The sequence below is a fragment of the Vanacampus margaritifer genome, chromosome 1, assembly GCF_051991255.1.
Source record: "Vanacampus margaritifer isolate UIUO_Vmar chromosome 1, RoL_Vmar_1.0, whole genome shotgun sequence".
In the NCBI taxonomy this organism is placed as follows: domain Eukaryota; kingdom Metazoa; phylum Chordata; class Actinopteri; order Syngnathiformes; family Syngnathidae; genus Vanacampus; species Vanacampus margaritifer.
In genome coordinates this window covers 59,132,229-59,144,630 of record NC_135432.1, presented here as the reverse complement: position 1 = coordinate 59,144,630, position 12,402 = coordinate 59,132,229, and the positions used below count along the sequence as shown (strand labels likewise).

Below are 12,402 nucleotides of genomic sequence, written 5' to 3'. Positions count from 1 at the left end.
TTAACTTTGACAGCACTTCTTTTAATTATACTGATTATGACACCTCAGTGGGAAATACAATTTACACACTGATGAGGATTTTGTTGCACACCACCTAGACACACACATGCAGGCATGCAAAGAAATGTCAGAGTGAGGTGGCCCCATGTGCTGAAATGTGGGGTGGGGGGGGGGTATGTTTGGTTGACATTCCATCACTCCAACAACAAGTTGCAACTTCTTCAGCCTGTGACAGGATTCAAACCGTGACCCTCCAGGTCTTGGATTGGCCAAATCAATCACTGGATCTTAAGCCAAACGATTCTGCATTTTACCTCCTGAAGAGGAAACTGACGGAAGAAACCCCCAGAAACAAAAACAAAAAAAAACTGAAAGAGGCTGCGGTAAAGGCCTGGAAAAGCATTTCAAATGAAGAATGCAACAAAGGGTCAATGCAGTTATTGCAAGTATGAGTTATGCCACCAAATATTAAATGTTATTCACTTGACTAAGTTCATTTAATAATGTCCGTTCCAATACTTTTGCTCACTTGAAAAAGCAGGTGGCGTCAAACCATCTAAATGTAAATATTATGAAATTCTGCTGGAATTCTGAACTTTTGTCCCAATCATATTTTGATCTGAAACCCAAATGTTTTCAGCATACAACAAAAACAATGAATGGAATTGACCTGGCCGTTCCAATACTTTTGAAGAGGACCGTATTAGGGCTGTCAAAGTTAGAAAGCGTTAACTTTAAAGCGCTGTGCAACCAAAAATGCACAAACAGTACTTTTTTTTTTTTTACTTTCAGTTGTACTTGCTTGGCGCACTTTGCAATACCGTATTAGTTGTACATCTTTGGCGCAACATCAAAGCAAAGGACCCTGCTCAAGTTACCTCCTCGGAGCCTTGCAAATCAAAGCTGCTGGAGTTGCGGCGCTTGTGGGCACAACTAAACCTGTAAGCGGCAAGTTTTCAGAGCTGCTTCTTATGAGAGTGTTTTTTTTCACAAATGCGTTTGAACCGTTGTGGGCGTGAATACAGTGGCTCTTCTCAGCGTACGAGAGGTTCAAGGTGTACATGGTGGAAGCAGAACTGTTTTGTTGGGAGTGCATGCAGGAGATCAACTTGTGTCAAGAGTGTTTATAAGGAACTGCAAGAAGATCTGCACTTGCGCATGATGTAAAGTTGTGGATCACTGCTGTGAAGAGAGAATTTGCAGACCGCCTTCCACCCCTGTTGTTCATGTCTGTATTATTGTTCTCCATGTGTTTTAAAATGTATTTTGTGAAAAACGGGAAAAAAATAGTAAAGCATAATTCAAATTAACATGTTTGTTTCGTTGTCTTCATAGGGAAGTCGATTCAGCCGGCTCAAAAATGCGCATGCATAAATTGTCGGCTTGAAATTCCTCCAGTCCAAAATGATAAAATGTCGAGACCTCACTGAAATCCAAAGAGTCCGCATCAAAGCACTCCACAATGCTGGATGGTCTCTTCTCATTCTTAATGACAAGTGGTCGAATAAATTTGCCAAGCACTGTTTTATATGTTTGTGCAAAATTTAAACAGGCTTTGATGTTATGCCACGATGACTATCCTACCACACCATAAGAAACATACAAGAAATGCATGTAGTATACAACCAGCACTTGCCAGAAATCGCTACAGCTGTTTTAATGTTGCTCTTGGCATCCTCCCTTTTTTCTCTCAACTTTTCATACATTTTGCAGGGATGTCCAATTACTGCTGTGACACGTTATCCACTTGTTGACCACATTTCTAATTTGAGCTATTAGATCGCTTTCGTGCCATTTGTGAGTATGTTTTTTTTTTGAGCGCAGTGGGCGAGTAAATGTGAGGGAAATGACAGAATTCCACCTTATTTGAGGTTAATCAGTCACTTAGTCTAAATGCTATTGCTGCAATCTGACAAGTCACACCCCCATTATGCACATGCACTGAGATTTCATCAGGAAAAAGGAGACATTGATTGGGGTGTGCAAACCAAACCTGCGAAATTCAGGTTTGATACCTTGCTCAAAGGCAGCCCGTGTATTTTTAGTATACTGTACATTCCCTACAGCTAAGTCTGACAATGTTTCGCCTGAATGTGAAAAGTTTTGACATGATTTATCCTGTCCTCATCAGACTTCACACATCATTGTCATACATCACAACAACCTGGCATTTTAAAAGGAGGAGCGTTTGACTGTTTAGAGCTACTGCAGAAACAACTAAAACCATGTGGGATTTTTCTCCTCAAAACATTGTGCTTTTCTATTTTTATAACTAAGTAGAGAGGAATGTACATCGGCCGCTGAGGTTCACAAATTCCCTAGATAAATACGCCTCTAAAGTCGAACAAAGCTCCAGAGTGTTCATATACATGGCGTTAAGACTTCGTGAGACCTCATCTGTGTGGCAAAGTGATCAAATCTGACCAGCATTGACCAGGACATGGTACACACACACACACACACACACACACTGCCCTGGTTGCTCGTCATCCATAATAATAAAAGGAACGGAATGTACACCAGAAAATGAAAAAAAAAAAAAAAGCACTTAGCCTTTATGTCACTGTGTCAGCAAAAAGTGAGTACAAGGGGCCCCCGGTTTACGGCAAGCGATGAACAAGTTGAAGCAGCGTCGTAATGATATTGTCATCACCCGGCACAAGAAGGTACGCTCAGTTACGACCGTCCCGTCTGTTTTACATTGGATTGCTTTACATTTATGGCTTAGAAGTGTTTTAATTATGACTTTACTACTGTGTTGGTATGTGATTAGTGACAGATTATGGCACATTCTGACTTAGTTAGGAGGACCCCCGTCTAAAAATGTTTTTCAAGTATCTATATATCAATGTTTTTTTGACCATAAAGACTGTGCCTGAAGCCTATGCTGTCTATTTTAAGCAATGATAGTAAATTTTTCATTCCCTAATTACAAGGCATTTTATTTACATGCCCTTTACATACCTTTTAAAACGGTGATAAAAGAAAGTAACTGTAGGCAAAATTGATGTCAGCTATATTCGGGAGGTTTGGGGCTGAGCTCTAGGGGGGGGGAGAAAAATAACATCGACCCTTTAAATCGTAACACCTGTCAGAAGAATCCCTGCGGGGGCTCTGGGATTATTTGAAAGTGCTGAGAATAAAAATCCACGGCTGAGGGAGGAACAAGAATGACACGGACCCCTTATTAGAAGTCAACCTGCCATGCATGTGTCTATTTACTAGTGAAGTGGGAGCACACCACGCGGGTGACTGTCGCAAAGGGGAGGAGGCAGGAAGCCTGGTGTGTGTGTGTGTGTGGGGGGGGGGGGGGTAAACCCTACAGAGCTATGGAGCATCACAGCTGGTGTGCAGCTTTGGTCCACTTTTCAAGATTCAAAGTGTTTATTGTCATAGCACAGTTGGGAAACATGTTCCCCTGCGCAATAAATTCTTACTTTGCCGTCAACATGGACGCCAAAATATCCACTTTCACCGAAATTGTCTGACGATTATGAAGCTCTGCGTTGGTGTCTTTCTTCAATTCCTGCAAGTATATCAGCTTTGTGTACAATTTAAAAAGCCCAGAGGGAGCACTAAGTCTAACTGTGAGTAAAAAAAAGACAAGAAAAATCTTTATTTCAGTTTATGTAGTTTTTTGTTTGGTGGTTTGCCTTGACATTTTTTCGAATGTAAAATATCTGCCTTAGCTCAATAAAGGATGAGAAACATGGTTCTCCACCAACCGCTGTACTCATCAGGTGTGCCATGGGAAATGGTCAAGTTTCACTTAATCATTAATTTGCATCAATTGATTAAAAAAAAATATCTATCTGCATTATAGTGACAGGCATAACAGTTGAATACTCTCCCACTAGATGACAAAACGTACATAACAAACCTTTGTATCCACTTTTTACGACATATTTGTCCCATAAGATTTGTTTTTCTCATGTAAAATATGCGCCTTGACTCAATAAAGGCTGGGGAACAGTCCACACAACCACGACCACCACCACCACCATCATCATCATCATCACCGCCACAACCCCCATCATCATCATCCTCATCATCCTCTTCATCATCACATCGCACACCCTCGCCACCTTGTAGGTCGATGCAAAAAGCGAACAACACACATCCTCTCTTCTAAATTTGCGTTATATTATTACAAGCAAAGGTGGGAAATGGCATGTATTGTCATGGGTGCGTGGAAAAGAGACTCGCCTACTTACTTGGCCGTGGTCAGTGTGACAGCATGCCGGGGCAGGAGTGCTGAGATGAGGAAAAAAAAAAAAAGAGAGAGAGAGCGAAAAAAGACGAGCGCAAAAAGAGGCCGATCGTCGATCAATCCATCGCGGAGGCTCGGAGGAAGTCCGCGCACCGGGCGGAAAGAATCACGAGCGAGTGTTTTTCAGAGAAGCTCCGGAGCGATCATCTCCGCCTGGAATCACCGCCGCGGTTCATCGTCTAGCTTCCGTGTCCCGTCGCGATTTCCAACTAGACCCCTGCGCGCGCACGCACGCGCGCCGCGCGCGCACACGACTTTAATAATCCCCCCACCCTTTTGGTCGCCGCTGGTTTAGTTTCGCTTCGCTCGGGCTTCCCGTGTCGATCGGCGGAGCGAGAAGCAAGGAGACGCGGCGAACAAATCGGCGTTGCGGCGGGTGACCTACTTCCGGAGTGGCACAGCGGAGATGATATTCATGCGCTGGCGGCCGCGTGCATGCGCCGGGACATCTCTGCCTCGTCTTTCCAACGCCTAATCACTCCCACTACGCACTCACCAGCCACACTTCATGCCCAGAGAACAACCGTGTGGTTGTGTGCCGTGGCATGCACACCACGACTCGTGGGAATCGAACATGCGAAGGCTCAGAGTCAAGCATTTACACTGAAATGCTTTGGAGGCAGGGAATATGTTGGAATGCTGAAAAGGCGTGCATGCTGATATCGACCCCCTGTCATGAGAAATATTTGTTTTATTTGTTTAACCTTTACTTAACCAAGAATGTCCCATTGAGATTAAAAACATCATTTTTCAAGGAGTATTGGCAACAAAAAGTTACTTTCAACTCAATTTAAAATGAAAAAGTTTCCAGTCCTTTTGTAACAAGTTCTATGTAGAAGGGGAAGCTAAGACTCAGTACAAAATTATCTGTCAAGCATTAATTTTTAATGTCAATATATTGTCTGTAGATAGTTAGGTTGTGTGACGTATAAAGTCAATCATTCCAAATACTGTTTTTGTGTATCAAAGAATAAAACAAAGTCAAGCATTCAAGATAATAAAAGAAAGTATTTGAACACTGTCGCTGTGGTGAATGCTGAGAGACTCACTCTCCAAACCGCTAATCCTCACTACGGTTGCGGGCATGCTATAGAAGTGCCGCAAAAAAAAAAAAAAAAAGACAATGCGGAGATCTAAATCTTGGAATAAAACTAAGATATTGTTTGTATAAAATTTTACCAAATTGTAACTCAGTGTTTTTGTTTTTCAATTCCTTGTTTACTGGGCTGATTGATACAACATAGATAAAATGGGTTTCATTCTAGACTCTAAACATTATCTTTCTGTTTTGTATCAGATGGCACTATTGATCAATTTTTGGACAAGAGAGCAATTTCAGGTGATTTTCAGAACTTCTGAAAGAGGCATTTTATGGCTTAGTCCACAGCAATGGCCAAAATGACTTTAAGAAGAAAAACGGGTACAATTACGCTGAAAAGGGAAGTAGTGGGGCACAGTTCAAAACAAACATGGTGAATCAGCATTGAGCTGTTATGTTGCACACAAATGGAATAAGCTGCCATCAGAAATTAAGTCAGTGGAAAATGATTTTAAATCTATTTTTAAAACTATGCTTATTTTTTTTTACCATACCTGTGATTAACGTCTTTTAAAGCAGAACAAAAAAAAAATGTGTTCCACTTAATGGTAGTCAACGTTTTCATCTTTTTATGTCTTTACTTAGCTTTAAAATGTCTTAAATCATTTTGTTTGTAAATGCATTTAAATATGGCATTTTTAATTATGTGAAGCACAGTCAAACAACAACACTGTGTAGAAAATGCGCTATGATAAATAAAGCTAACTTGCCTTGCCCTTACCTTGGCTCAAAATCAAATAGATGTAAACTGTGATGGGAACAAAATCACATTTTGTAATCAGTTACACCTCCACTAAGCACATGATGGAAGAAATGACGCAAACACGGCAATGCCACATGCAAACCAAGATTCATCATTCATGGCAAAGATGGGTTTTCCCCCTTAACAGACTCACATTTTAAAGTGTAGCACATGTGCCCATACAGCAATGAAATGATGGAACGCAAGATGAGGTCAAATCCATGTCAGGATTGCACATATTCTTTCACACAAACCAAGAATGATTGTAACATTCTGCTGTGCTTGGCAAAATAAGACATTTTACTACACAAGAGTGGTGTCTTTTCCTACATATAGTATTTGCCGTTACGGATCAGCTGAATACTAGAAGTATAATCAATAATGTCAATAATTACCTCCAGGCCGTGAGTAAACACCGTAAATTATGATTATGTAACAGCGTCATAAAATGAGTCCCACTGATAACATCAGAAAAAAATGAGCGCTGCCAGCTCTCTAATTAACAACCATACAGCAATTGTCGGATTGATGACAGCCCATAATAAACACACTTGGCTCTCTTTATTAGGCTCATTGACTTTATATCCTCATAATGGCACACGCTATCTAATAATAAGTCACATATTTTGACGATTGCTTGTTTAAAATAAAAAAAAATTAAAAAAGCCACAATGTGATCAGGCCGGCATGTCATGAAAAATCAAAGTTAATTGTGATAAAAGCTGGCTGCCCTCATCAATACGAGCGTTACAGTGCACAGTTAGCCACTGTAAAGCAGCTGAGTGTGTGGAGGGTTAATGAGGCGTGGGCGACTGACTGCTGAGTGCTGACCTGCACTGTAATAAACACACCGACCAGGAACAATTACGGGGAGCGCAACTAGAAGGTCTTACCTAAGTTGTTAACAATACAGCGCGCAAGCTCAGGTGTCAAATTCAAGGCCCGCGGGCCAAAAAAGGGGCCACCGACCTCATTTTAAGTGGTCATGGAAAGCTTGTCAATTTTTTTTCCTTGAACCTGACCGTTCAAAACTAGTCGTCCATCATAAACACAAATGATAGTCAAATGCAGGGGCGGATATTTGTCATGATGGGAAAATGATTAGAGTTCACAGTACACACCAAATTCTAACTGCCTCGCACTCGAGCTGTAAACAAACATAGTAGAACTCAGCTTCTGACTAGCAGATGTCATGGTAGAATGTCAAACTTGTTGACTTTTAAAATGGCAATACGTCAATGCAAATGCAAAAGCACGGTGGGAGTCGGGACAAAAGTTAACAACATCTGTTTTTTTGTTTGTTTTTGACCAAAACCATGATTTTGGCGTACCGTTACACCTCAGGGCAATTTACTGTCATAATATCTTTTATTTCCTATAACTTTTAGAACACACGGAAAGGAGAGAGGATTCAATTTGACATGCACATGAGTTCACGTACAATTGTACATTCCAGTCTTTTTTTTTTTTTAAATTAACTTGTTTTTTTAATTAACCAAATTTTGATGCATCAACAGGTATCAGCATGTATCAGCATATGAGAATGGCAAAAGAGACCAAGACAAAGCACACATAAGGGACATTGGACTTGATGTGCCAATGTGGAAACAAACATTAGTTTTTTTGTATTTCGATCAAATAAGATTGCGTAGTGTATTGCCTTTCCCTTTTATTTAAAAGCTTGCATCATGCACAGAGAAGCTGTTGACATTATTTTTTAATGAGTCTCATGTTTGAATCTCCTTGTTCCTCTGAGCTGTTTTCTCATGTGTTCAACCAGCTAACTTCGACCATTGGGAATTTATTTGGCAATGAGGGATTTTAGCAACCCCCCCCCAATAGTAGTAAACTGTGAATGAAAATATTCAGCAACAATCATTTTGCAGTCTTGATTCTACACCACATTTGCCAAAACAATTTTTAACTCTTTGACTGCCAAAAACGTTAAATAGCGTTTAGTAAAATCCTATGGAGGAGTGCCAAAGACGTTAAAAGACGTTTTTTTTTCAAAACAGAGATGAAACTAACCATTTTCTATTGTTGATTACTGAAAAACGGAATAAGGTAGAAACAAACTTTTTTTCTGATGAAAGATGAGAGGCCAATCTTTCATTTGGCAGTATGTGTGTTTCCATAGTCCAAACACATAATTTTCTGTGAACCTTGAAAGATCAGTCAAAAATGCTTAAATCGGCTGGCACCCACGGCATCCCTTTTCTGAAAACGTCTGGCAGTCAAAGAGTTAAAAACGTAAATAAATTCCCTGCTGCAATTGGCGGGCGACCAGTCCAGAATGTACCCCAGATGGATGGATAGAAAAACTCCCTGATCCAAAACCTCATTCGAACTACCCTGGTCTATACATTTCATTTACATTTTTATTTTTCTGTGTATTCCTGCTAAACAAAATAAATCATATTTCCTGCTTTGTGCTTTGCGAAGTGTGATGATGTAACTTAAAAGGTACGTTTACATGAGCATGGCGGCGTTGTTGGATTGTTGAAAAGTTTGATAGGTACGGAGCAACCATGGATTGTTGAAAAGTTTGATAGGTACGGAGCAACCATGGATTGTTGAAAAGTTTGATAGGTACGGAGCAACCATTGTCTAAAGTAACACCAATTGTAATTCAGCTCAAAATTTGGTCGTACAGTAACATCGTCTTTAGGGATCCTGAAATGGATTAATGGCACTTCCATAGATTTCTATGGTTAAAGATGATTTGAGATCAAACAAGTGTTTTGTGTTACAAGCGTGAGTCAAGGCACCACTGTATTTAAAAATGTAAAATGTTTTTTTGTATCAGAAGTAAAACATGTAAGAAAACAGGAAAACATTTCGATCTTTCTTCTTCAAAGGAAAAGCAGATGTTTACAAATGCTTTCGTGGAGGACTACACAAATCGGAGAATATTTACTAATGAGAGGCAAAGTTTCCAACGATTTGAACAATTTTAAGATCAACAATGTCTCTAAACTATTCTCAAAATAGGTGTTGATTCATTAGATAATCGATTCGCTGATCATTCATCGATAGCACCAATAACAAACAGGCAAACTTGTTTTGAATGCCATTTGCTTTTTCTATAATTGACTTTTTCTATCAAAAGGTGAAAATAGATTAAAATCAGTAATTGTATATTTGTGAACAGAATCTGTGATTTTACTTCAATCCCTCAGCCTATGTAAGTACACATTTGTTTATTTATTTAGGTTTTACTGTTAAAAGTGGTTAACTACTTCTCTTCGTTAAAATGCTTGAAACACTTCCTGTATGATTACAAAGTTATTACGTTGATGGCAGTTAGTCTGTTTCCGATATTTGTTTGGTTAAAAAAAATGATTTATCCATTCAAATCAGGTCGAACGGCATCATAGAAGTGACTTGAGTTCAACTTCCACAGCATTTTGGGGGGTGGGGGTTCCACCTCCTTACTCTGAACTGCGGTCTGACAGCTTTTAACCAGGAGTGGAGCTCCGCCCACCTGTCAGCGAGATATACTGGAGCACAGAGAGCGCTATTCCCAGAACAGCTGGGCATCATCATCATTGACGTCTTCGCTGCTGAAAATGGACTGGCAGCACTAATGAAGGCGAGCGCGGCTGTTTAATGTCAATACCAACAAAGAGTGGGAGCGGAAGCGATGTATGCAGCGTGACATTTAACACAAGCGTGATGATTCAGTCATAATACAGCCAGTTGAGTCATGCAGTGCCGCTTATCTCTTTTTAGCATTTGAGCGACCTGCCTAATTGCCACTTGTACAACTGTTAAGTGCTTCTTGCTACGCGATCTGGCGTGTTTGTGCAACATCAGCGTGCGCCGGTGAGTTGAATGAAATCAATCGGGATGAATTGCGCTGGAGTCAGCACTTCTCATTACAAAACACTTTTTAGAAAAATCAAGCAAATATCTCCTGACTTTTCAACCTGGAGGAGCAAACACCTGGGGTGGTAATACGATATAAATAATATAAGAGATATTACCGTGTCGGCTCGCTACGGCGGACGTCTCCCTCTTTGCTTTGGAATTACACATCTTTGCTTGCAGAATGCTTCTCTCAACATGGTGAAAAGTTAACTTTACTCAGGGTTAATTGAGTCGACCTGAGGACGATGGAAGGTAAACCTGGCTTGTTATGTGAATGGTCATTTCCTTTGGGAAGGGCTAAACCAACAAGCTTTAGCAGCATTAGTCTACATCAGTGGTGGGCAAACTCGGTCGTCAAGGGCCGGCGTCCTCCAGGCTTTGGAGGTTTCCCTGCTGCAACGCAGCTGATTCCAATCAACAGGATCGTTACCAAGCTAATGCAGAGCTTGCTGATGAGCTGATCATATATCAGCTGTGTTGGAGAAGGGAAACATCCAAAACCTACAGGACTCAGAGTCCTCGAGGACCGAGTGTGCCCACCCGTGGTCTACATCATTAAGGTTAAAAAAAGAAACCACTACATGAACAAGCATGAATCCATGAAATAAATGTAATTTAAAGTAAAGTATTCATTTGACTGCTTGTATATGAGTGCTAATATTGGAGATTTTGGATGTAGACCGATAGAATCCAATACAGTTTTTTTTTTGGTGGGCTGATATCAGACCGATATCTGATATCAATATAGGATCAGGAAACCCCTACTATCTTCTCCTCGGTCTGTGGCAGCATCAAGATTGACACTCTAAAAACATAACCAAAAAAAATAACCCAACTATGGGTCAAAAAGGGACCGATCCTCTACGTGGGTCGATTTGACCTAACTTAAAGTCAAGGAATGGGTCTTTCAGTGTAAAACAACTCATAAATATCCGTCGTATCCTTTACTTGGGTCAAAAAATTGGGTCATTTTGGTATAAAACAACCCAGAAAGTTGGGTCAAAATGACCCATAAAGTGGATTGGTCCATTTTTGGGCCATAATTGGGTCATTTTTTACCCAAATGTTTTTAGAGTGTATGAGAGGCAGCAATGTGGCCTCAGGGCATCAAGATAGCCAGAAAGTGCAAAGAAAAAGAAAGTGTAATAGTAAAAGAAGAAATAAAAGCTAGGATAACTGTTAGCTTAGCTTGTGACTTTACTGCGGTTGCAAACTCTTTTTCTTGTCAGACAACAAGTTTGTTTGACACAGTTTGTCTTTGAAGAAGTATATTAAAAATATTTACCTAATCAATTCATTACTATAATTATCATTATCATAATTATTATTATTATTTATTGTGTTTTAAGTTTATGTTCAATCATGACTATGTACAGCACTTCATTAAATCTGCGGTTCTTTTTAAAAGTGCCTTATAAATAATGTAGAGTTGTGGTTGTGAAACACATTATACAAACGCTCAACACAAGTTGCTCCTCAAGTTGTGTCTGGCAACATCACAGGCTTCATTGAACTTTCTAATTGGTGTTTGGTGTGAAGCGGGTCATAATCAAGGAGTCCGTGGCTCAGCAGATTGGGGAGGGAAAATCCTTCTTAACACACTACAGGATAATCGCTGCTTCCTAACTGGCTATTGTTCCATTTCACATCACAGTCAAGAGGAATCCGTAGCCTGGACCGACTAAGTGTTAGCAAATCCCTGTGAGTGGGGTCGTTAATCACCATGTCCAGAACTAACCGTTTCAGTTTTACAACATGAAAGAATCAGTTAAGATAATCTTTAAGAGATATCGGATAATCGGGCCTTTGCTGCACTTGATCGGAAGAGTTAGGGGGGTGTGGGGGAGGAGTTACTCAAATTTGTCCAATTAGCATTATATGTGTAAAGCCGCATAAGGATGGTTTCACAAGTGCTTTGCTTCCCCTGGTTGGAATCAATTAATGGGTTTGTTTGTGAACAATGTCGTGTCCCCACTGATTTGGTTTGTTTGTTCACATAGAAAAAAAATCCTCATGTTAGATTCAGAATGCATCACAACGAACAATGTGACGTCACTCTCTACTTTTAATGGTCAAAAGAATGTAAACAGGATGATGGTTGACTGTAGGGACTAGCAAGTGGATAAAGCAGAACAAAAACATGAAATTGAGGAAACCCAGTGTTGAAAACTTGGGATGATTATCAGGATAAGCTAGCAGACCACAGCTCTGAGGAGGCCTTGATTTGGTCCACACTGGATTTTGTATGCTGTGTTCACACTTCACACCAAGCAGGGATATGAAATAGAGTCACATTACACCAAACTGAATGTTTCTTCTGAGAAAACACCCAAACAGACAGAGGAATGAAACAAGTGCATTGAGACGAGCCTCACTATCTGCAGCGGGCCTTGAGCGTGAGGCGGAGAAAAACAGGGGGCC

The 12,402-nt window shown here is 40.3% G+C and overlaps 1 protein-coding gene across 2 annotated transcripts in view; it reads right to left on the bottom strand.

Moving 5' to 3' along the window:
* bahd1 (bromo adjacent homology domain containing 1) overlaps positions 1-12,402 on the bottom strand; it is a 43,667-nt gene that overhangs the window by 18,466 nt on the left and 12,799 nt on the right. The window contains exon 1 of one of the 2 annotated variants that reach the window (XM_077557833.1): positions 4,215-4,733. The exons of the other annotated variant lie outside the window; for it this stretch is intronic. The gene's annotated coding sequence lies outside the window, so the exon portion shown is untranslated. Of the gene's footprint in view, positions 1-4,214; positions 4,734-12,402 lie in introns of those variants that run through there. 2 annotated transcript variants of the gene reach the window in all.